Source organism: Passer domesticus, chromosome 8, assembly GCF_036417665.1.
Source record: "Passer domesticus isolate bPasDom1 chromosome 8, bPasDom1.hap1, whole genome shotgun sequence".
NCBI lineage: Eukaryota > Metazoa > Chordata > Aves > Passeriformes > Passeridae > Passer > Passer domesticus.
The window spans coordinates 36,425,837-36,452,173 of NC_087481.1; the positions used below are offsets into that span (position 1 = coordinate 36,425,837).

General features: G+C 36.2%; 1 protein-coding gene and 1 long non-coding RNA gene across 25 annotated transcripts in view; one reads left to right on the forward strand and one right to left on the reverse strand.

Annotated features, from left to right (window-relative positions):
- LRMDA (leucine rich melanocyte differentiation associated) overlaps window positions 1-26,337 on the reverse strand; it is a 630,413-nt gene that overhangs the window by 96,713 nt on the left and 507,363 nt on the right. The window lies entirely within an intron of this gene.
- On the forward strand, window positions 18,357-25,612 carry LOC135306444 (uncharacterized). Its single transcript, XR_010367265.1, has 3 exons — window positions 18,357-18,568; window positions 19,763-19,879; window positions 25,496-25,612. It is a non-coding gene; the product is annotated as an uncharacterized LOC135306444 (long non-coding RNA).

Sequence of the window (26,337 nt, forward strand, 5' to 3'; positions counted from 1 at the left end):
GAGGTGACTGACTAGATTAGCATACTAAGATTTTGCTTTTGAAGACCAGTCATGAATTTCTGTGTCAGACCATAGTTACAATCCCATTTTTGTCCCTAGGAAAAATCAGGTCACAACATGAAGATGCATCATGCAACAAAATAAACATTTTAATAGAACATAACAGAGGCAAGTTTGCCTGAAGAGTAATGATGCTACTTATCAGACATGAATAAAAATAGAGAATATCCTGCCTCTGCTGACTCATCAGTGATAACAAACACTTTTCAGGGAACCTCCTGTTCAGAGACATATTGCTACAGACTTAAGTCTCACCTTCAGCCAGAATGAATGATGCCTTGATTTTTATGAACTGCAAACCTGCAGCTCAGTCTGCTCTGGACTATGAATTATTGGAAATCTCTCTGGTGACCAGTATGAGCCAAGGGCACATAACATGTAAGAGGGAGACATAGAACCCCTCAGACCCAGCTATGTGATATTTGAAACTAATTCCAAGAGCAGGAATCTGTTCTCAACTACATGTTTCCTTTGGGTTGAGTAGTTCTGGGTAAGAAAAGGAGAAAAATGTCACTATTTAACATCATGCTTCATCCCTGTAAATCACTCAAAAAACTGCAAGAATAAGTGGTCTCATACTGTACACTCTAGATGGTATCTGCCTATTCAAGTGTACTTATTTGGGACTCTGGTAATAGTGAAGGTTTCTCTTTGGTACTTTTAATCTCAATTTAGACTGTTGACAGCTTGATGATAGCTTTTCCTAAAATTACTGGAAGAGACTTTGCCATTTCAGCAATATACCACTGAGAGAGCAAAATTCAAGAGCTTCTAAAAAGGATATTGGAGTGAAGGGGCAATTTAGCTTTATTTCCAATTTTAGGAAACACAAGAAGAGAAGAGTTTGTTTATTGGTGTTTTTCTGTTACTTTATGTACAGTATATAATTCCCTGTCAAATATAGAACAGTTTTCATTATCTCTGAGCTAAGCATTCAGTTAGAGCAACTTTAATTCTGTGGAATATCATCCAGGGTTAGGATTGTTTTGCACAAACACTGACTCAAGTTCCAAATCACGTTTCTGAGTAAGCCTGTACACCAGCAGAAAGACAACTATTTGTTTTCTCTACCACATACTGACATTTGGCCCTAAGCTATTTTCCAAAGAGATTTGTATAGATTGCATTACTCTTAATATTCACAGGAATATTGTGACAGTGACAGCATTGACATGTGACAGTTATGTCTTCAAGTATTGGTGACATGCATCAGAAGTAGTTCTTGCAGTGGAAAGTAACTATACATACAAATAGCTTTGAGCAAAGCTGTTTAAACTGGTTGGTAGCCTCCATTTTATAGGAACAGGTCACAAAACTCAGTAAATAAATTCTAATGGTATTATTACAGAAGAAACTTGTAGTTTTGCAAACCTTGAAGTTATCCAACTTTTCCAGTCTTTGTAAAACTCCAGCATAAATTAGAGTCACTTTAATGAATGGAAAAAAATAACCCATTTAGAAGAAAATAGTCAGCCACCAACAACTAGATCTCAAGAGCGGAGGAATCTAATTATATTAAACAATAACAAAAAAACCAAAAAACCAAACAAACAAAAACAAAACAAAAAAAATAAAAAACCCAAAACAAACAAACAAAAAACAAAACCAAAAAACCCCAAAAACAAACAAAAAAAAAAACACCAAAAAACCAAACCAAACCAAAAAAAAAAGCTAATTTGTTTAATCCCTGAATTCCACTTTTCAAGGAATAAAAAATGCAATACTTGGATGGTACTAGTAAGGGAACATCATGTGTAGTATCAGGACATACTGTACATCTGATCGTCTGATGCATCAAAACAAATTTGTAGAGACCAATGATTAAAAAAAAAAGCTGCACTATTTTGGCAACCACACAAGTTCCTTCAAATATTTTAGCCATTGAAGGAAGTAAAGGGGGAACTCAGAGAAGCCAATCCTCTTTGAATGTTTTGGGAAGGTAAAATTTAAATGACTCTGTTGTCCAAATTATATCTTGCTACTGGACATTTCATTTTTGTATTCTAAACACAGGAGTAAACAAAAACCCCACTTCTGACACTTTTAAATCTAATCAATAATACAAGTGTTTCAGCTATAATCAAGAGTATGACTTTAACCTTAGCAAATATTCATTCCAGATATTTTAGCAGTTTATTTTCAGATGTGATGCTACTAATAGAGTAGCCAAATTATTGTAGTATTAGGACAACAAGGAGAACAGTGATCTTATATTTTGGTTGGCCTTCTAACTTCAATAACCTTTTAACAAGAAAGGAAAGACAATTTTTCACATTTAATAGAAAGAGTGGAGCTTAAGATTCAAAGCATTTCAAATTCAAAGCATTCCCTTATTCTGTTGTAAGAGAGATTATCATTCCTTACTTGAATTTACTTTACCTTTTGGTTTTCACTTAATGTTAAATTGCAAGGTTGAAAGCAGGGATCAAAAATGCAAATGAACATCAGATAATTCTTATGCATTTAGGCTTAATTGAGTGTAATCGATATGTCTGGTGTGCAGCCAAATTCAACTATTGTGAAAAGCACCTAATGTATGGACATTATTTTTGGACTACTGAATGCCAGAAAATAATGAGCTGGCATTCAGCTTTGGTGAATCAGCCCTTGAATTTTCATCTAAGAGCAGTTTTGAATTATTACTGAAGATAAGGTGTAAATGTGCAAGGGAATTTTATCCATGTTTCTCCCATGAATCATAAATGAGGAAAAAAATTACAGTCTAAATTGCACTTAAAAGGAATAAAGTCTTTTCATGTCATACATGATTTATCAAAATGATCTCATTTTAAGAGTACTGTGGTGTATCTTGATTAATAACATTAATAAGCATGATGAATGGCCTCTTTAATGGTAACACAGAATTTATTGGCAAAATCCCTACTTCTACCAAAAAGGATGGGAAGTAAAACACACAGAAGTTAGTAACTTGCATAAACAGCTTAAGTAAACTCTCTGCTATGTATTCTGCACTTACATATCCTTCAAAATCCTTAATTTGAGTTTATTCTCACGCTCGTTCAGAAACAAGCAAGAGATGTTACCTAATGGGGCAGCTCTAACCACTACAAAAGTCACTTTGCAGTTCTCTGCAAAACAAGCTGAACTCTGCCTGTACTGTAAGAGAATGTAGTGTATTAAGGTCTTTCAAGAACACTGGTCCCATCCCCTTATGACCTTTTTCAATATCCTCTTCATTTTGCCTTAATATCCTAAATGCTTCCCTTCTTCCATTACTCCATCTTACCCTCCCCCCCTCCCTCTCCCTTTTTAAGCCTGCTCCAGCCTGCCCTAACTAATTTCCTTTTGGGCTGACAGATCAGAGGCCTTCCTACCACTGTTCCTTTTAGACCTGTGAAGCCCTCCTCGTAATCCTGCTGCTTGTCCACAATTAATCTTTCCAGTTGCCACATTATTAACACTACCACCCACAGTCAGAGGATGCCTGAGCACGGCTGGACACTCGCTCCCCACTGCAGCATCAAAGTTGTCAATCACACACCAGTCAGAAAGTTGCCTGCTGTCAACATCAGAGGATTTCATACTCTCCTACCCGCTGATCAAACATTTTTCTTCAGAAGATTAATTCCAAGTCCCCACCCATTTCCTCCCATATCCTCTTTCCCTTTTAGGTTTACTCAATGATCCATCTTCTGTATGGAAAAAGGAAGCAGTGTATAATAGAAATCCTTTCAAAACAAAAGTTCAGCAAAACTAAATTTAAATCCCAGCTGTTATCAACCTCTTCCCCCCCGTGCAAGTTAAACACCTTAAAGAGCTTGGATTAGACCTAGTCACAAATGCCTTTCTTTGATCAAAGGCTCCAAGACTTTACACAAATATAATCACAAGGCAATGACTGCATCTAAGGAGCCTGAATTGATTTGTTCTACTGTAACATATAGCATACAAAAACACCCACTAGGCTTTTTGACTTCCAAGACCATTCTTTTTTAAATTCTATCACTCACAAGTCAAAAATTTTAGCATCTTCTTAATATTTTTTCAAGGTCATTAGATAAAAAGTGAACTTCTTGCACAGTATTTGCCTTCTCTTTTTAAAAAGTGCATCTCAGCCATTTACACTTAAAAGCAGAAGGATACAAGAGATTCTTCAGCTCAGGTTTAGTTTAATGAGTTGAAGGGAAGTAACTATCACCTAATCATATGCCACATTCTAAAATATTCAGTTTTTTTAAATTAAACCTTACTGCTCAAGTAGCCCAGTATCTTTCACTACAGTTGGCAGAGACAGAATCTGTCCCTAAAAGAGCATTTTAACATGCTAGCCACACAACAGTGAATGAAAGAAATACCCCACAAATATAATCCAGCAGGCAATCTATTCACTGTAAAACAATGTTAGCTTTTAAAATAAGAATAAATTTATTTCAAATCACACTACAAAATAAATTCAAAGGTCCTCAATCATATTCATCCCTAAAATAGATTTCTTAATATTTTTTCATTCTTTAGGTTGGTACTAAAGAAAATCAAGAACTCAACAAATGACTCCCAGAAGTATAAAACAATAAAGAAAAATCTGCTGGCCTTGAATCCTAAACTTAGATTGGGAAACTAAGTCCAAACAATTATTATATATTCTACTTTATATTTGTGTCAGCATCTTTACCTCCATATCCTGAGAACACACATACCTTCTTTTCATTTATACGATGCAGGATTCAATGGGCTCACACACTTGTAAAATAGTGGACAAAGCAAACCACAAATAAGTCTGTCATACCCCAAACCACAAAAATCTACAATTGTTGCTAGAGAATTGTGAGTTGTCATAGACAACTATTTTTGAAGTTCCTTGTGAAGCGAACTGCAAATGTATTTTGAGATGCTAGAACCTCTAAGTCCCCACCTCACCAACACCCAAAGATGACATTTATTGAATTTCTCTCATTGTTCAACAGTTCTGAAGGAGTGAAAGAGAAATATGGAGTTTTCAGAGGTTACAGCATCAACAGAAGGTGCCGAAAGCATAGGTAAGTCAATGTAAAGGGAAGTACACTGACAGTGTGTTAGATTCCAAGTTTCCTTCAGTCACTCCCTGCAATATGTTTCAACCAATTACATCACAACTACAAAACATAGCAGTAGTGGAGTAATTGCCAAGATTCCTGCTATGCTATGGCATAGCAACAGTTTATAAGCTGCATACAAACACTGATGCAGAACTCAAATACACAGTACATATGATACCCTAACTCATTACTTTTCATGGCCCTTTATTTTGAAATAAGGTAACTCAGAACTTTCCACCTCTTTTTGCCAATCTGATACCCATCAATTCTTCAAAATCAAAGACAAAATCATCAAGCTAAGTTGATTTTTTTAGATAGGAACTTCCAAGACTGTTCCATAAATTAAATCAGTAATGTAATATCATCACTTTCACGCACATTCAATGATAACCAGAGGAATGCAGAACCATGTATACATTTCACAGGCCAAGCATAATTGTTTGCAATGCTAGAGCACTATTTTTGCTATTCATTCTGACGCCTTCTGCATGCCTTAGTTTTTTAGGAAGCATGGAAAATGTTGCAAAAAAAAATGAAAGCTAGATCCTAAAAATTATGAGCTTTACTTTAATGACCGTTGCTAAGTTGTGCTGATTTCCTCACCTAATAGGCACAGGAATTAAGAAACTGGAAGGTTAAAAATGCTTTCAAGGCATCTTCATTCTGTCATGTGGGAATAGAGCTGAATTGCAGTTCAAACCTCTTGTCACTCTATTCAGTCAGCAGAAGGGGGTGCTGCAGTGTAACCTATTTAAAATGCAAATAGAGTAACTTTTGTAACAGCAGATTAAAACTAGCATTTTATTCACTTGGCATACCCACAGCATACTGAATGCTGGAATCAGACTTGTCACTGCACACCGCAGGTTATTAATAGAGCTCAGAATGGTGTTACTAAATGTGCAAGTTAAAAGCAAATAAACAAAAATGGATTTATCTGTGGTATTTGTTCTCCTGGAGAATTTAGCAAGGTCTGCCTCACACTGCACACTTGTTTATCCAGGATCACTGAGGCTCAATTTCGTTGTTTTTTTTTTCTTCTTTCCTTAATTATTTGATTGACAACCACTTACCACAGCCAGAAATCCTGGGATATGTGATCTATAACACTAATATTATAGAAAAAACCCACATTTTTTTCAACCTGGACAAATATATACGTACACAGGGAAGACTCTATGGTACACAGCTGCTACTCCCTAATAGGCCTTTCTGGACTCTCGTGAACTACCAACACATGAAAAAAACCACAAAGTTAAAGGGTTCAGCAGAACCAAATCAACACATTGTGCTATGGCTTTACACTTCATCTTCCTACAATGTCAGGTGTCAGGGCAGGCAAATGGGTTTCCCCTCTATATTCAAGCCAATTCCTCTGTTCTTCATCTCGATCTCTCAGAGATTCATCAAAAATGCGATTTAATTACATCTCCTCCCCTCCTCCCCCTCCCAAAAAGAGTGTAAACATGACTCCTTTTTATCTCCTGATACATCTGGACAAGTAGACAATGTGCTAAAACAAAATAAATCTGCCCTGACAGTCACATCAAAGGGTTCAGCTAGGGGCTTGCAGCTACTTAAGGCACAGGAATGTTGTTGCTAAGCATCGCTCTACAACCTATCAGTCCCTTAAAGAAGAGCTTTTTTCTTTCAGAGGGAGATGAGGAAAGCTGGAGAGTGGGAACCAGACTGCAAAGGGAGATTGGGGATTTTGGAGGATTTTAAAGCTTAAAGTGAATTGTGTGAAGAAAAGGGGGTTTGTTTTGTTTTGTTTTGCCTCTTGACATACAGTCCACATTTGGGGGAGGAAGGAAAGTAGGGAAGGAAGGAGGGGTTCAAGCTTGTTGATGAAACATCTTGTGAATTACCCCTTTGGATAAAACCAAGGAAAGTCTTTGATATCCTTTTTCAAATCCCTGTACTTACTGTAGATTTGAAATAGAAAGATTCTGACCAAAAGCAATAGGGCTGGGATACCAAGCCTGTTAAAAATATATTGTGAAATGCATCCCATGCCCTGCTTTTCTGTCAAGCGTTTGATAAATTTTTTTATGTTCCTGAAGAGGTGAAGCCCAGAACAACGTCCATATCCAATAAACATGCTCTACAGAGAAAGGAAACTTTTGATACATATGCACAATTTGATGCTCAATTTACTAGTGAAAACTGTTCTCTTTAGGGAGAAGGTTCACTGAAATCTTCAGTCTTCCACAGTGCCTTGCTGGACTTGATTTGCATGTTTAGTGCTTAAACCTCCAAAGGAAGGCAAAACCATGCTAAAACCAGACCTTAGGACTCTACTCATTCAAAACACAGCCACAATTAAATGGACAGCTGAAAATTCAAATTAGGCTCCCTCTCAAAGACGTAGAAACATATCCAAGGCAGACAGACAATCCAGCCTGGAAAGTATAAAACACTCAGTTTCAAAGCTTTATTGCCCTGAAGGTAAGCTAATAAAGCCACTGGTTTGGTTACAGCAACATTGAGGCGTTAACATATCTTTGGTTTTTAAAAGCAGCTTAAAAAAATCCTCTTCCCTTTTAAAAAATTAAACAAAGAAAACATGAAATGGACTCATTCTACATGCAGGGTAACTATCAAGAACATGAACAATTACTGAGCCCATGATATTACACAAATAAATAACACTTAGCATTATCTTCAGCACGACCATATTTATTAAACAGTGACTGAGGGCAGCAGTAACCATTTTTATTGTCCCATACAGCTCTTATTTTCTAATTAAACAGAAGGTTATTTCCACTGCCAATGCAGCTATTTATCTTATTTGAGTGTTACATAATATTTTTTGCCAGCCAAGCCTGACTAGAAAGTGTTCTGTGTGGTGAACTGTGGCCCAACTTGCTTTCCTGTTTGGTAATCATAGAAATGGGCCATTTCGTGCTGTGTTAATAAATAAACTTTTTGCAATTTCTCCTAAAACATGATAAAGCTTATACTTTGTCCTTCCCTCTAGCTTCAATACAAGGGCAATGAGCTGTATTATTAAAGATATAGGTCAAGCAAACCTGATGATTTCAGTCCTGTGGGGTGCTTTAGAAACTATTGTCATATTACTGAGATCATTCTGCTGTTCCTAATTATTCCTCTTGGTTGCCTCACATTTCAAGTGATTTCTCTCACACTTATGTCAAAATTTATAAGCTACTCCCTGTAACAACACTACATTATTTCCTCACTTGTTAGGGTAATATAGGACAGAAACTAGGAGAATGCTTTAATCTAGCTGACAAGGATAATGTAGTCTAGAAATGTAATAAACTTTGCATTCTACTACAAAGTTGTGGTTTTTCTCCCTACCATGAAACATTTCATATAGATAGACATCTTAGAAAAACTAATTGCTACAATAACTTGCATATCCTCTTATCTGAGTTGCTTTTATCAGGAAAAATGTATCAGCATTACAGCGTTCACTCCAATAGCTTGTGCATTCTCCTTATTCCCATAATTGCTATTCCACAACATTCTGTTGACTGTACTGTAAAACTACATGCTGCTGAAGGAAACCTATATCCAAGAAATCTGTGCATCACCCTAACAGTGCAAAACATCTGTAATTAACAGGCTGGGCTTTAACAGTGCTGTAACACATCTCGGGCTGACTGGCACAAAATTTTATTTGCACTAAGTAGCTTGAGACTGGGAAAACATAAAATCAACTTTATGTGATAGCTCCATGTTCTGTAGTGGTTTTTCTGAAGGATTTCAGAATGTAAGGAAGGCTGCCCGTGGAAAAGGTAGTCTAATGAAACATTCGAATTTTAAAGCCACTGTGGGTACTGCTTACTATGGAAGCTAATCTATTTCCTTCAGAACATCCTTAAGGTTACAAAATTATGGTATCCTTCTCCCCTACCCCCACAGAAGCAAACAAACAAAGCAAAAATTCCCAATAAACAAACCTAAACCACAATTCCAGTTATAAAATGTCATATGAGTAACTCAAACATGACATCCACATTAATATTTCTAGGGATAATTTTGGTCAATCTGTTTGTACCAGCAATATGCTGTGTTTGTCAAATGTCCAATGGCTTTTAAAATGCTTTTAGTCAGCAGCTAACTGAAAAAAAAACAGATCACAGTACTATGAGTCCAGAGTATCCAAGCCATCAGACAACAAAACAGGAATAGGAGCACTGGTCTATATGGTAACCTTTAAAGGGACTTTTTCCAGATAAATGAAAAACAATATTTAACTGAGCATGCACGCAGGAAACAGAGAAGAGGCAAAGACGAAGCTAAGTGTTGTCCCAATCAGAAATACTCACCAACAGCATCGTCAGGGGGAAAAAAAAAAGGAAATACCAATAATTTCTGGGTTTGCCTCTGTTCCAACTTCTGTCTCTTCTGTCTGCCTTTGAAGAGCTGATGACCTGACTGAAGGTAAACTTGAGATGGTTTGAGGTGTGTGGATGGGGAGGGATCAAGAGGCAGAAAAAGTATCTTCTGAAGGCTTTCACTTCTGGATCACAGCTAGAAGAACTGGAATCCCTGACATTGCCTGAGAGCTGCCAGGATGAACTATTCATACATTTATGAAGTGAGATTTCCCTCTTCTATGATGACTTCTGTCCCAGACAAAAGACACAGCATGTGTGAAAAACACACTTTGTCTCTTTTGTCTTTTAAGCTACCATCTCTCAATATGTAAAACTGTCTTGAAAGCTGACGATTTTATAAGTGTGTCTATATTCAGATTTTTTTCCACAGTGGACAGCCACAAGAAGGTAATGCAACAGTCACACTTAAAAATTGGAAAAAAAGAATATTTAAGCTTTAACTTATGGCTTCAGAATAAAAACACTGAAATTTTAGGGATATAAAGAAAGCAATTAATCAATATCTTATTAATTTGTAAAGCTTAGAAAAGCTTTCTGCTTAGAAAACAGAAACAGTCTCTGAGGGAAATGATTAACCACAGGAACAGGAATTAATTTTAGGATCTTCACAAATGAATGCATGAGAGATAAGGAATCATATACAATGCATTAAACTACAGCACTCAATCAGTATATTTTTTACATAGTTTTTGGTGAATCAAAATAAATTAAAACCAATGGAAAATATTGGACATAATAAAAGGAAAAGTCAATCAAAATATTTATGGAAAAGGTAATTATATCAATTCGTTAAAACTCTAGTTTTGTAGAAAGACAAAACTGGGGTATAGAAAAAACATTGTCACAGCACTTTTGCTTTAGGTTTTCTTAATTCTCAAGTAATTTCCTACATAAAGTACTTCAGATCTGTCTGAGACTTCTTGTCCATGTTTCAGAAATGCATAAGAAGTGGGAGATGAACTGTATAACACAGCTAACCTAACCAATTTTTATAACTACTTTTCTTGAACTTATTAATAATTAATGTTCTACTTGAAAGATACGTTCACCCAAATGAGAGGAGATAAAAACCAGCCAGAGATTTGATTTATCTCAAAATGTGTTTTCCAAGCTCTATGTGTGGACCTGTGGAGTTCATTCTGTCCATGAAATACTGGTAAGTGAGGTTTTCTTCATTAAGGTGATGGATTTAATGAATATTTCCCTAAAATGCATTGGGTTCTGTCTCTTCAAGAGGCTTTCTATGCTCCCCTTGAAGAAATGCTCTAACTAGTTGTCCCTGTCCACAAAATTCAGAAAGCACTTAACAAAGTTTATTCTTCAGCTCAAAAAACTGTTCCCCAGCTATGCAAAACTTCAGGACATATTACAATTCAGAGATGAGGGGAAGGTTTTTTGTCAGACAGGGTAACTGCTCATTTATAGGGCTGCTGAACTTTTCTTGGTTTCAGCTGTTACCATGGTTACTTACACAGTTGATGTGCACTGAGCACTTCCAGTCTTGGCTGAAAAAACTGCCATCTATGTACAGTCTGTCACAATTCTGGGAAAGCTGTTCCAACAAATCAGTGCTGCCATTAAAATAGTTCTTTTTTTCTACCCTGGGTGTGTAAGCTTCAGTTGCAGCTGCTGGTTCTTCTCATATCCACTGCCCATATGAGATGGAAACTCCCCATCTGATTCCTTGTGCTGCTGTTCACTTGAGGTGCTACTATTGTCATACTGTGGTCAACCCCTCACACTCCCCTTGGCTACCCAAGACAGACAGAATTTCCTGGAATTTCACCATAACATTTCATTCAGTCTTCTGAGAAATCATTTGCCTTGTTCCCTCCATTCTGCCTTCAGTGTCCCATCAACTTTCTAGAACCACAGACTTATCCAAATCTAAACATGGTGTTCCAGTAGCTGTTGTACCACTAAACAGTACAATTATAATTTCCCCTCACTTGATACCCTAAAGAGTATCAGATGTATCTATTGAAATCTAAGTGTTTTATGTTTTATCTCGCTCCGAAAAAGGTTACACAGCACTGGGCAAAAACCTGATCTCCATGAAAGCATGTCCACCTTATCAACATAAAAGCCGTTCACTGGTACTTAATTCACTGAACATATGCCATGTTGAATTTACTATTCTAGCTCCTTAAACAAAATAATGTATATATACACATTTGATAATTATATTTTAAAAAAATTGCAATCCTCGTTGTTATCAACAATGCCTACACTGTCCTAAGAGAAGATGGGCTAAAGAAACACATATTTCTTCCCCTCCTCTTGTCATCTGTCTCTCATTCTTTCCACCTGCAGCTGAATCTTGTCAATAAGATGATACTTTCAGACAAAGCATAAAATGACAGAATGTAACAAATACATTGTGAATTTGTAATATTGTCCACAGAAATTGGAGGTACTCTCAGAATATTCAAAACATCGAAGGAACCCTGAAATTCACAGGTAGAAGTATGGACCACTAAACTGAGTGACTAAAAGGCGTGGAAAGAATATTTTCCTTTTTCATACCCCAAATATAAAAATCTGGGTATCAACAATACTGCTACCACAGGCAGAAAACTCAGAATTAGTTCAGACAAAGTAAAACTACTATGGAACTGAAACCACACAGAAAGAGAGTATAAGCCTGGGTTATACAGTGGGTAACTTCAAGAGCTGCTTGCATTCATGCTCATTCATGTATTCAAGTGCATACAATAATTGTGTAAAATGAAAATTATCCAAAATTATTCCGCTGTACTTACATAAATCACAGAACCAGTCAGGTTGGAAAGGTCATCTGGCCCCACCTCCCTGCCCAAGCAGGCTTATCCCAGAGCACATGACACCAGATTAAGTCCAGACAGTTTTTGAGTATCTCCAGTGAGGGAGACTCCATAGCCTCTCTGGACAAATTGTTCCACTGCTCAGTCACCTGCACATTAGAAAAGTTCTTCCTCATATTTAGGTAGAACTTCCTGTGCAGCAGTTTCTGCCCACTGCCTCTTGTTCTAACAGAGTTACTTTGTCCTGTTTTTCTGTGCTTACTGTTGCTGTTGTGTTTGGCTTTTGTTGCATTTTTTCTTTTATCTATTAATATAGAAGTACAACATAGGGGTTGTAGTAGAAAATCTCATGTGTAGGTCTACTTTCTGGAACACTGAGTGAACTGTTCTATAACCACAAATTCTCAGACACCATAATTAAATGAAATTAAAAGAGCCAGTTTTCATATCTGTCTTCTCTGCTCCAGTTATGCAGCTTCAGGTGTGGAATGACAAATAAATATTATGGTTAATATATTCAGACATTTAGATTTAAAAAATCAATTTATTTCCAGTTACAACTATTCTAAAACTTGTGGAACAAATGCTAGAAAAATATTATTCATATCAATCTGTAGTTTTAGCACTGGACTTCAGCCTCAGCACCCACCTCATTGAATAACCTTTTTTGTTAATATTCTCTCTGTGGGCTGCATAAAGTATCAAAGTTAAACCCAAGATGACATATTTTGACTAGTCACATCACAATTCATTCTCTATTACTCATAATTTAATCTAAAGTTATTAGAAACAGACTGATGCACCAAAAGTTTTACACTGTGCAACAGAATTGCTCCAACAGCATTATGTAAAAAAAAAAAAAAAAAAACTTGCTCAGTTCCTTAAAATGCAACTGTTGCATCTGGAGTTCACTTATTTTCTGTCATTAAAGTACCTTTATGCTAAAAGATGCTTTTCCCCCCTCCAATGACTCTGGCACTTTAGCTACAATATGGTTTTATATACTCAGAAATACTTTATTACTGTAATAAAACTGTACTTTCCACTTTTCCACTGTTTCACCTAACAGTGAATGTCAAACCAAAAAACTGAAGTCAAAAACCCTGTGATTCCACAAGCAGGAGATTACGTGTTAATAGTGCAGGGCATTACAGCAGAGCAGGACAAGAAAAATCTCCTAAGCAATTTATATAGTTATGTATATTGAATTTCTGGGTTTAATGTTATTTATAATGTTTCTTGCAGTGCCATCCTCACAAAGAGTAACTGAGAAGCGTCCAGTTGTATGCAAGTGCCTAACGTTTGCTCTTTCTTATTGCTCCCCAGGAGGCACACCCAAAAGATGGCCCCTTTTCAACAATCTCACTTCCATGTGTTTTGGCCTGAGAAAACTGGAAGATATATGCCTGTCCCTTGCTGGTAGACACCTGTGGGCCAGCACCATTTCATTAATTTCCTGTTGAAACAGGAAAGGAATTAAGTTTAGCCCCATTAGCATGATCCTTATACTGTTGCATCATTTAGCAAATTATTCCCATGTTAACACACAGAGATTTAGGCATTTGTACTTAGCAGGACTGCAAGTACATCAGTTTAAGAGAAAAATGACCTTTTCTAGGTTGGTTAAGATGGTAACTTGATTAAAACTCTGCCATCGTCTATCTCATTTTGCTGTCTGAAATATTATTATATATGTAAAATTCTTCTGTGTCTTATTTTCTTCCAGCTCCTATTTTTCAGGCTCTTCTGTGAAGATTAAAATTAATTTCTTTTGTCTTATAAAGCATATCTCTGAAGCCAAACTGCTAAGTGTTCCTCTGAGCTGGTGAAGGAAGGCCAAAAGAGGTGCTTACTCAATCTGTTTGTTATCTTATGTTATCTATCTTGAAAGAAGAGAAACAGTCAATTAAGAAATGGTTGCTGTAGACACAGTATTTAATGTATGAACAATTTACCCTCCATTTTCATCTGAGGGGGAAAAAACCCATTACACATTTGAACATAGCTCTAAAATTATATTTAGTTGTAATCAAACTCATCCTCTCTGCTATGAACATACACAAACACAGGAACATCAGAAATACACCTGGAGATAGAAAACAGTCTTTCCCACCTCAGCTATTTAAAATAAAATGGCAATCATCACCTTCCACCATGACTGCTTTCACAGAGTCTCTTTCATCTGGCTCAGATTCATTGACAAAAAGAAGCACAGAGCTAAGGCAAGAAGAGATTTTTCAGAGAAACCACTAGTCATCTACTGGGTTTTCATCTTGTAAAATGTGCTTTATTTCTTTTTCTCTACTTTAAATCCTGTAGCATTAGCTCATCTTACTTTCTCATATGAGAAAGCATTAGCTCATTCTCCCTTTCCGTCCATTTTCATCTATAGAAGGGAGTCTGCTTGTTTTAAAAACTTTTACAATTGTTTTAGTGAGTTCATCTTAAAATAGGACTTTTCCAGCTTCACAGAACAAGGGGCACATTCCTCCTGAACACTGAATACTCATCTAAAACAGCAAAGCCCATTTATCACCAGTTAATATGGCTCTAAAATGCATTTCCCCAAATAACTAACATCATTCAAAGATGGACAAAAAAGTTACTTTTTTCCATGCACTGAGGCTGCTTTGTGAAATAGCCCCACTTCAACAAAAATTAACTAAGATAACAAAAACAAGAAAAAATGCCCATTCTAGATGTTGGATGAAATGCATTACCTTTTTTTTTTCTTTTTAGGGCCATGAACTTTGCATGATAATTGGTAAAAACAAAACATAAATAAACCACTCGGTCAGGACTGAGGACTTCTTTGTAACTTTAATTTTCTTAGTCCAGCATTTAAGCACATTCTTATAAGATGTTCTGAACTGAGGTAAGTTTAAGATTGCTCCTGAGGTAGACCTGATGCAACAGTCATAGGAGCTACTGTCATTTTATTGTGTGCATGGTCCCAGAGCTTTCGGATTCTCAGAGACAATTCTAGCCCAATAGATTAAGTTTTTGCCACACATTATAGCTTTTAACTATATCCTGTGCCTTGCAATGGATTTTATGCATCTAAAATTAATTTATGATTTTAAAAGCCCATTGTTAAACCAGGAAAGGCTGCTGGTAATGACTGGCAACTTTGAGAAAATCAGATTGTGTGTTCTGCCCAGCAGGAACGGTGTTGAGTTAATATTTAATGATTTACTAGTTCTACTTGAGTGAGCTTGCAGGCTGTAAATGGATCATATGATCATTGATCACAAGTTCAACTGCTTTTGTTTCTTGCCTGGCATGGAGCGAGGGCGCGTTGTACGGTACCAGCGGTTCGTGTGCAGCTCTGTGTACGACAAGGGCAGGTTACATGCAACAGGCTCTTAATGGCTCATACCAGCAAGCCCTCAGCCGAGGGGAGCTCATGAGGTTGAATTTTAAAAAGGTAGCTGACCTTGCAGCTGGGAGCTTTAACTGTGTTTTTACCCATTTATACCTGGATAAGTAAACAGTTACTGAATGCTGAAAGGGCCTGAAAGCACTATTTTAGCCAAAGGCTAATCCCCATTCTTTGTGGATGAAAGGACTCAAAAGGAAAACAAAACAAACAAAAAAAATTATGCTCTGCTTCAGGTAACACAAAGGTAAAGCTGCAATAAACACATCCATTAATTTTAAGCTTAATGTTGCCTTACTCTCCATTTCTAATGAGCAAATCAACCTTTAAAAAAATACTGAGCTCTTCTTAAAATGATGGAAACATTATAACAAAAAGCAGAGGATATATGCAATATAAACCAAAATAGTTTAGAAAGATTCTTCTCATGTAGATTAAATTAAAAGAATAAGTGATCAGCAAGCTGCTAGTTGCACAGCTTGAGCCTAATAAAAACAGTCATCATTCATGTTGCAGAAAACACAAGTCCAAATGTAAGAGACAATGTAAGGCAGTGATCCTCTGCCCTATGCATTCATCTCATGTTTAATATTTTTCTCAATGCTATGGTTAAAACTTACAAAGAATTAATGCATTTCTCTGTCAAGTGTGGCTATTTCATAGCATAAAGAACAGGCCCTTGCACTACATGGAAGGACAAAAGGTTTTGAGGTCGAAAACAACTTCTGAGCCAAAGATTTCTTAGTCATTTCATAGATCTTTTTACATGAGTTATATTACTCCACATAATTTTTTTTTAGGATCTGTAGTTTTTGGGTTTCTTTTTATTTTTGCCTGCAATGTGTGTTTAATCTATTTTTCATACAGCAAAAGAACAATGCTAACACTTTCACAGCTTTCATAGCTACCCACTGTTCTTCTACATGCACAGATAGATGTATCAGAAGATGCATGACATTTAGGGGTTGGAGGAAGAAAGGGAAGACCAAGGGGGATGTAACCCTCAGCCACTATGCAGCACTGCTTTTGAGTGACATGCAGCAAAAGTGAACTTCACAGCTCTCAGTTTACTTTCTAGCTGACCGTCCAGCACCTGACACTTAATGGCTTGCTAATATCCATGTGTTACAAAGTCAAACCTTTTCTTCTCTCAAAGTACAGGCACTAAACCCTAGAATTTTAAGTTATCCTCTCTTTTCCTCAGTCTGTGAATTCAACCTAGCTACAAGATGCTTCCATCTCCCACTATAAACCAGTCAGTGTTCTGCACTTACTTCTTAACTTGAGAAAAGCATTGAACTTTCGTCCATTATTTTTAAAATGTATGTGACAACAGCACTCCATTTAAATGAAGGACCTCAAACTGTACTTCATGTGTTTAAATTCTCATCATGTAGCAAAATAGGAGAGTCCCTTCCTCTCTTTGATCTTGTGTGTCTGTTTGGAATGCAACATAAAAAGGGAATAACCCATTCTTGAAAAATCTATGATTTGCACCTAACCAAATCAGGGACCTAACATCCATAATGCAAATAACATTATTCCCAATACTACACAAATGAAAGATAAGTGAGGAGATCCTTACATCAGATTATATAAAATCTAAATGCAATTCTTTGCTAGAGATATTTAAGTCTCAGTAAAATTGCTATTTTAGGAGTTGGTCCTCAGTTGTCTGAAACTACTTTATCACATCATAGATTTTTGGTAAATTAAAATGAAAAACTCTTAACTGCTTTTAAATTTGAATAGAAGATCCATATTCAGTTCAAATACCACCAAGTGTCATCAAAGACAAGTTTTACTTAGGTTGGTAAAATACAGAACCACTAATGCCTTTTCCTTCCCCTTGAAAAGAAACATTCTGCTAAAATATGACTGTAAATAAGGTCTGTTTGGATACTGCTGCCTGTTAACATTTACATGTGTGTTTTATGATCATTGCAAAGCAGAAAGCTCAGCTCACACAGGAGGGAGAAGGAGCTGCCTTGCAGAAGCATGCCCAGGCAGGAGGCTCCCTGCCACACACCTGTTATTGATGTGCATTAGGAAGTGTCTGTCTAGACATTGAGAACCTGACAGGATGATATACTTAACTCAGGGTTTGTATCAGATTTAATAAGAGGATGCTGGCAGGCCTCAACTGGTTCTGGAAGACTGTCCAGGCTGTGTGACAAATGATGTTGTAGCAAAGTCATGAACAAAGAATTCATAGTCACAAAGCATCCAAAATAAAACAGTTTCAGTTTACTTATGTTTAAATCATCTACACCTCTTCTTCAGGCCTAAACTCCTAAAGACACTTGAAATATGAGTCATCATGGCTGCAGTGGTATTAGATATAAGGCAGAATTCAAGATTAGGATAAGAGAAAGATGGGAAGAATTTTGCAAGCATAGTGTTCTGACCTAGCTTTAGGGACAAGGTGGAAAATAGCACAAAGAGGAGTGTGTACCTGAACTCCTGAGCAAAAGCCCTGAGTGGATTAATCTGGGAGCTTTTTGGTAGCAGTAGGAAGAAGCCAAGTACAGGCCCTGGTGCAGGAGAAAGGGAAGGCTGTTGTAAAATCACTTGTAAACTTAATTTCTGACATGGTACCTAAGTGCTGAGCTTTGCATCTTGCTTAATACAGATCTTCATGATACAAGTCAGACAGTTTGATGTTGGGGAATCAGTGAATCACAGCACAGCTGACAATCTTGTAATACCTTCAGGGAAGGAGAAAATTCAAATCAAAGAGAAACTCAACAAAAGCAGTGTTGCAGGCAACCCTGGGGCACCTACACTTGGAGATTTCTGTAGGGACCTGGCAACCATGGAATGCTCCTACAAAGCTGCAAAGCCTTTCTGTGAGGAGCTGTTTTGACAAGAACCAAGAGCTAGAAGTTTCCCCCGCGAGTGTCAGATAGGCCCTTTTGTAAGATATAAGCAACAGAAACGGTACCAGACAAAATGAAAATATCTAAAAACCAGTGGCAGTATTTCACTTCAGAAGTGCCTGCTGACATTTGAGCAGACTTAATAGTTTTGCTGGGCCATCCTATTATTTATTTCTTTTTAGTTATTTTAGTAAATTATTTGAATACACTTTGGATACAAAAGATACAATGTAAAATCCCAAGAATTACCAAATATGTACTAAAACTTTCCAAAGAGAAAATTGATATCACATTTAATGGTTGTAAATTAAGAAAATAAAAATCTCATTTATTTCAGTGTACTTATATAAATAACTTAGTAAACAAAAGTAATACTAGGAAAAGGAACAAATTATCCTCATGTATGTTTGGAGGTCTGAAAATAAACATGCAATTCTGAGAGCCTGAGGACATCCATACAGTATCTGTGGCATAGGTTTTCTGTGTAAAATGGAACACAACTGTTTAAGCATCTCTGTAGAAAGGGAATGTCTGTGTATTTGCAGGTGCCTTTGTATAAGGGGATATCTGGCTCCTGTGTCAGGATTGCTCATTCATCTTTTCTTTTTGTGAGCTGAGTATTTTAAGGCCTACCTGGTTGTGGTGTTTCTGGATTCCTAATCAGCCTTGGAAAGTGCTTTGAAATCTGTTAAGAAAAGGGCCATGCAAGTTCTGTGCCATCACAGACACGAAGCACGAATTGGCATTCCAGACCCATGTGAAGTGGGCTATTTCTCTTGTCATCCAACTAAAGGCCAAAATTCACTACCTATTTGCAGTGATCAGAAGTAGTGCTTTCAAAGAAATATAATTAAAAGAAGACAAAATGTTATTTTCATTACTTCACAGAAAAGATTAAAAGCCTACTTTTTTTTTCTGATCATTTCCAATCAGTGTACTGGAAGGAGATCTATTTTATTTATAACACATGTTGAATCTAAAGATTAAGTGGTGTACATATAAAAACACTTTGGTGACAGACGGCAACAGAAGACATCACAGGAGAAATTGAAATTGTCAGCCTTTCTTAATATCCCAGGACTTGTAACAGTCATAAAATAGCCACAAATTAATATATTCCTAGAAAATCTATCGCATGGAGCAAGACTAAAGGGAACTAATAACACGAGCACACTATTCCTTCCAATGCCTCCTTCCTGTTTACTGCAGTGGCTATGCCTTTATCAAAGAATGCCACTAACTTGTCATTCTCCAGTTTATAGGACCAGCTCTGCAATATCAAAATGCCTGAGAAGACTAACTACTTGACTGGAAAACGATTTGAGACAAGTTTTCTTTTTAAAAAAGTTCTTAGAAATCTACAAGATGACAGGTATCACCAAAGCAGTCTTTACTGCCCAGATCCCCAGTATTACCTCATAAAAATATCAGCTAAATAAGGAACATGAAAACAAAAAAAATACAGGTAGTTCAACCTCAATATATATGTATGAACCTTTATCAGAATTTACTCTCTTAAGAGAAGAAGTTGCAATTTTATCATTCTTACACTTTGTACACTTTAAATAGGGCAGAAAAACTAAAAGTTCATAAATGAAAAATGTATAACATCTATGAGGAAAAGGAGCCAAGTTACAAATACATTGTTTTAATTCAATAATAGAAAGCAGACTGCTACTAGAATAATAATTTTTCATTTTATATTGCAATACTAGATATTGTGTTAGGAGAATTTCTCACTGAATTTGTATTCTTGCATTGTTGGCGACTAGGTGTCTAAAATTCTTAGTAGCTAAGAGACTCTGCTGGTGCTAGAGACGATTTGAGAAGAAACATAAACAGCTGCATCAAGAAAGAAAAGGCTATTTAAAGATTCAAAATTCCTCCACAGGCAGAAGCAAAACCACCAGCTCATTTCGCTATTTCAAAAAGTGAAACTAGAAAGGGCATTAAAGGAGAGGAAGAAAAAAAAAACCTAAGAGTTTTAATCAAACTCTTACATTTAACAGCATTAATTCTAGGTATGCAAACGTTCATCCCACTGATCATTATGGTATCAAGAACTAATTTTCCTCCTTTTAAGAGCTTATATGTCACATCACACCCTGTGGGCCTTCCAGAGGTGTATTTAAATGTCTAACAGGGGGAAAAGAAAGACATTCCAGACAGCCAGGTGTTACTGATTCACCCATTAAAACTTCAGTTATAAAATATCCCACACAATGGTAAAACATTTCAGTCATTAGCTGATCATAAATAGATTAAGATGACAGTCTAAATTATTATGACTGTATGTGTATAAAATTTACATTGCTCATCACATTATTCCAAGTGTCAGTAACTGATTATCTGAAGTTAAAGATTAAGTGCATGTATTATTTGTTCTAAGAACTTACGAAAAAGACAAAGCCAGATGCAGCAAATGTAACATTAATCCTGAGACAGGAAGAAAACTTCAGATTTATTCGTAATGATGCTCATTCATTTTCTATTACATAGCTGAAAATGAAGTCTTGTTTCTTTTTATTGTAAGATTTAAGTCAGCCTTACCATTTCACATAATGAATTTGAAATAGTAAAATAATTCAAAGATTTTTAAATCATATACTGCCTAAACTTCTCTTTTTCAAATAAGGAAAGTATCTAGTGAACATCCAACCCTGCACCATTTCGATACTAACTTTAATAACAAAATGTATAAATGGATGTTAGGTCATGGCATGCTGTTGATTTACACAAATTTAGTTGCCTATAAGCATGAAGATAATTTTTATTCTTATTTATTTCTATGCTTATTTATTTCTATATCTACACTGTCAAACAAGATTTAAATTTTATCATTAAACCATATTTCAATCCATTTTTCCCCTTTCAATTTGGCACATGATCAAATTTCTGAGTTAATAAATTAGGGACCATCACCAGTATTCCAGTAAGTGTCAATGGACAAGCACTTAACCCACAATCTGGGTGAAGAAATTTAAGTCAACCTAATCTAGATTAGAAGACAGCTGATCTAAATCAAATTAGGCTACATACACTATGAGCTAAAAGCTTGTACTGGATTGTTACACTCAGGCTAGAAATGCACAATAATGCCTTGTGCTAAAAAAATACTACTTATCTCTTTGATTCACCTGATTTCCAGGCACAAGTTCTTTCAAACTTTTTGCTTCTTTTCTGTTTGTTTAATTTTAAGAGTCAAATGTTGCATGTTTCGCCACTGACTCGGACAAAAAGAGATTTCTCTCTTCGATATTTTCAGTGTTCAGAACTAAATACAAATTACGTCAATGGCTGTTATCAAGTTACACAACTCTACAGTAGGAAATCAGTCCAAATCCAGGAATCAGCATGCTGCAAACATTATTGGCATATGTTTCAAAAATATACAAGGAAACTATGAGTTAAAAATTATGAAATCTAGCCAGATCATATAATTTTTAGCTGAATTATATCCCAGGCTTCTATTTTCAGAAAACAAAATTATTTTTATTTACATGAGAGACAGGCACCTGAAAGAATGAAATCACTTCCCCTTGTGCTTGAGGACAAGAACTGAACCATTCTAGCATGTCTGGTCAGATACATTTGCTGCCTCCCAAAGAATGTTAGGATGAGATTCACTTCAAAAGATCCCAAACTGAGACAGCTTTTACCAAACACACACTTTTGCCATCTGGACTTCAGGTGCTTCTGCTTTCCTGTTTCTTACAAGGTTCTTTCATGGTTTTGTTAATTTTTTTTTTTTTTTTTTTTTGGTTCTGACACGGCAGTTTGAGCCTGTTATTCACTTCAGAGAAGAAAGATTGAACTCCACAGGTTAAACCCACCTGAACACACTTTTTGGTAAAAACACAACAAAATAAAAATTCTAAAGAAAAATAATGCAATCAAATTTAATAATTAGTTCCTAATTAGAGACAAGAAAGGAAGAAAAAAAAAGCAAGAATAAAAGCAACAAATAAAAACAAATGAACCAAACACAGGGTTTAAGGTGTGAATAGGCCCCAAAACCCTAGAAATAATTTCCCACAAAAATGGATTTCTTAGGTCTTTCTTACAGTCAAAGAAAGTGAGTCACAAGAAGGTGATATGATTTGCCAAATGGAACAGATTTTGAAATTCACAATTATATTGGAACCATATTATCATAGTCTCTTCTGAAAAGTGTGTTTATACTAATGCTCATCAACAAGATCATGGAAAATTGTTTCTAATCAATTGTCACACTGCACCTGCATGTAGCATTTCACTTGCAACATATTGCCTTAATTCTTATGAGCGAGAATAACATTACAGGTGTGGATTTAAACCCTCATCCAGAGATTCAAATTAGTACAATTACCAGAAAAAGCTCTGAACAAATCATCAGGTTCTCTCAGCCACACTTCTTGGCAGAAATATTAATGAAAATCCCCACAAAAACAAAAGAGGAAAAAAACCCCAAACTTCTTCCCAAAACCAGTTTTCACCAAAAAGCACAGCTGGCTGATACCACAATCTGTCAGAACCCTAATCAAGGAAACCCTAATGCCTACATCCATAACCCTAAAATTCCACTGGCCTAAACCACCACATTTTTGCCAGAATTCAAGTACTGAAGGACTGAATAATGTTGAGTATTTTTTTTTATGTTGTGAGGTCCTTTCAAAAAGCTAAATGGATTAGCTTAAATTTGAGAATATAAAGCAGATAAAACTTTTTTTCTTTTCTTTTCTTTTTTTTTAGCAGGTAAAAAATAGACACAGCACTGAGCAGCCTTTTCACAGAATGTTTTCTCTTAGCAAAAAAAATAGGAAATAGGAGAGTCAGCCCGGGTAATAAAGAGATCATCTCAAAAGCAGATGTGCAGGACAGCCTGAATGAACCCAAGGCACCTGACTAAGTCAGCACAAGCCAGGAACTCTTTTTCCTTTGTCTAACTTCACCTCACATACTACCATTTACATCAGGTCTTCCAAGCCTCATAACATGTTCTGGTACCCAGGATTCCACCAGGAAAAGTCACCTGGGGCAGGAGGAGTACTTGGCAGGGATAACTAGGAAGAGGGCTGATAATTCACTTTGCTTGCACAGGCATCTTGCCTGAGGGACTAATCTTGATTAGTCTCCAGTGATAGTCCATCACATGAGGAAATACCAAACATCCTACAAGGCTTCATCTGTTAAAAGCAAAGGAAATATCTTTTCCCATCTTTCACCCATTGATTGAAGACAGAAGGAACAATCTGCTACTTAGTACCTGATAAAAAATAGCAGTGGTGCTGAGTTCCCTGTGTTTTTCTCTATGAAACTGCTTTTTTTCTACAGCTCAAATGCACAGTTTATAATAAATCCTTTTTTTGCTGACTTTTCTGTCTTATTTAGAAGAAATTTGAGGCAAAACAGATTACTAATTTCAGTCACAGCATACAGAAACCAGGTACTGGTCTAACCATGATGTCACATTGTGGTTAAAAACTAGACAGACTCATTATGAGCCTTATTCAAAACCCAAAGAGGCAAGATGAGCTTATTATTATTTCAGCTACATCCCCACCTATTTTCAAGAGCTTATCACTCCAATGAGAAAAAGTGAGCATTCCATGACCATGGTCTGGCATTTTACTGTTTCACAATTAATAAACTGGGGATTGTGCATATAGAATAGAGAATTTAACTGTGAAATACATCAATTTAATTTTTTTGGTTTTTCCCATTATAGCTTTATCACCTAGCTAAAATTTTGAACTTGGAAATTCAGCTGAAAATCTGTGGGCAAAATATGCAAAGTAATGAAAATGTCTTTGTCAGTCATTTTCTTTTTTAAGCATAGTCCCTTCTGAATACTTACTTCCTAGATGCTATGGCACCGACATCTCAATTTCTGTCTTTCAAGACCCAACTCCAAGTGAACTGTCTGTGATGAGAAACTGACAGTAAAACAATATGCCTATTTGGGTTCTATTTTCATTGTTAGGATTTCTAACATGTAAACATCTGTAATAGTATTGATTTACCTCTTAAGTTCCTTATGAGATTTTAGCAATGACATATTATAAAGCAATTTAAAAAGTAAGAACCTCCTGAAATTCAGTGTTTCTCCATCTAGTTGATCCTGTAATACAATTATTGTTTTTGTTTGTGATCTAGAAATTAATGCCACAGAGTGTGATGCATAAACAAAAGATTTCAGAATGCAGAACTACATTATGACAAACCTCTTCACCACCACCTCTCCCAATAAAAAACTGACCTTGGCCTGCTCACTAGAGATGGTGAGAGCCTTTGGGGAGAACAGATGGGAGCCGAGGAGCAGCCCACAGCCCCACAGGAGATGTTTGGCATATTGAGGAATTTGGTTTTCCATTACAACAGCAAATGAAGAGTTTGAATAGCAACTCCCCTCACAGCTTAAGCTACTTTTCTGCTTTTAATGCATTTAACAACATGAAAGACTCTTTGTAGCATCAGTTAAATTAGGGATTTCATATTGGACTCCAACCTGATGTTGTGTCAAAAGCAATATGTTTGTTACTCTAAGCCAAGTGCATCATAAGCATTTGATTTTGTTTTTGAACTAAGCTCCACAAATCATGGTTTAATATTGATGCAAACATCTTTGCTGCAATATTTAGCAGGACCTGCTTATGAAGCATAGCAGACATGTTGTTGGTAATACCCATACCTATGCAAACTCAAAGCAAATAGTTATTAATGGAAATAGTCTTGTTTTGTATAAGAACAAAGGAATCCAGAAATTAATAGATAGAAAATACTTAATGCAAGACACCAAAACTGATTTCTTTTACTCTATGTTTTAAACATTGTATTTAAAATTTAAATATATTTGTGTGATTCATGTTTAAAAATGTGCTCGATTTTGAATGCAATAGCTAATTAAAAACTGTAGCTGAACCCAGTAACCCAGGTCAGCTAAGATGAACCAGTAAAAGCTACTCTGAAATTACTCAAGTGATGTATTTTCTTTTTCTCTTTTACTAAGAGTGCACACAGAACAGGAAGAACATCAGTGACTTCAGTCTCTGGCCTTCTAACCAAGAAAGGACTTGTGAAGGTGAATGGTTTGCAGACGAAGGGGATATAAAAGAGACAAAACCAGGATAAAAATTAAATAAAAAGTAGCTGTCTTAAACTGTAATTGCACTCCTCTGCTGAGCATGCTTTCAGATATATAAATGTGATTTACCATCAGCTTGCAACTACAAATCAGGTCTTAAGAAACACTTGTGCTATGAAATTGTTTAATCTCATCAAGCTCTGCTTTCACAGCAAGCCATAAATCACAAAGTCTTTGTTATCATAGACCTCCATGAGCGCCTCTCAGGCAGGCAATGGATCGTGGGTATATATAATCCTGACTGCACAAACAGTGGGGTCGTCGCAGCCTGAAATACTTTCATAATAGCCACTGTGCAGCTGGTGGAACACAAGCCTATGATGGATATCTCATTTCCTACAGTCGGCATCTATTTCGAGCAAATTATTACCACATAAATTTCTTGTCAACAGAAACGGCCAATTAATTAAGTTAAAAATTTACTCGTGATCACATCTACAAACCAAATAGAACTGCAAGGCAATTTTACAGTTACTGAATATACTGCAGGTCAGTTTAATGAATAATTTTTAACTTTGTCATAAACTCAAAGACAGGCTAATATCTCGAGGAACCTGACTGGAGAGCAGCTGCCAACAGATTTACACAAAATATATTTATGCAGATTTTGATTGCTGACATCTGGGGACAGAAATAAACTTCATACAACTACAGAAACTTCAAAGGAATATGAAATTTTCTACCTAAAAAATAAGCAACTTTTCCTC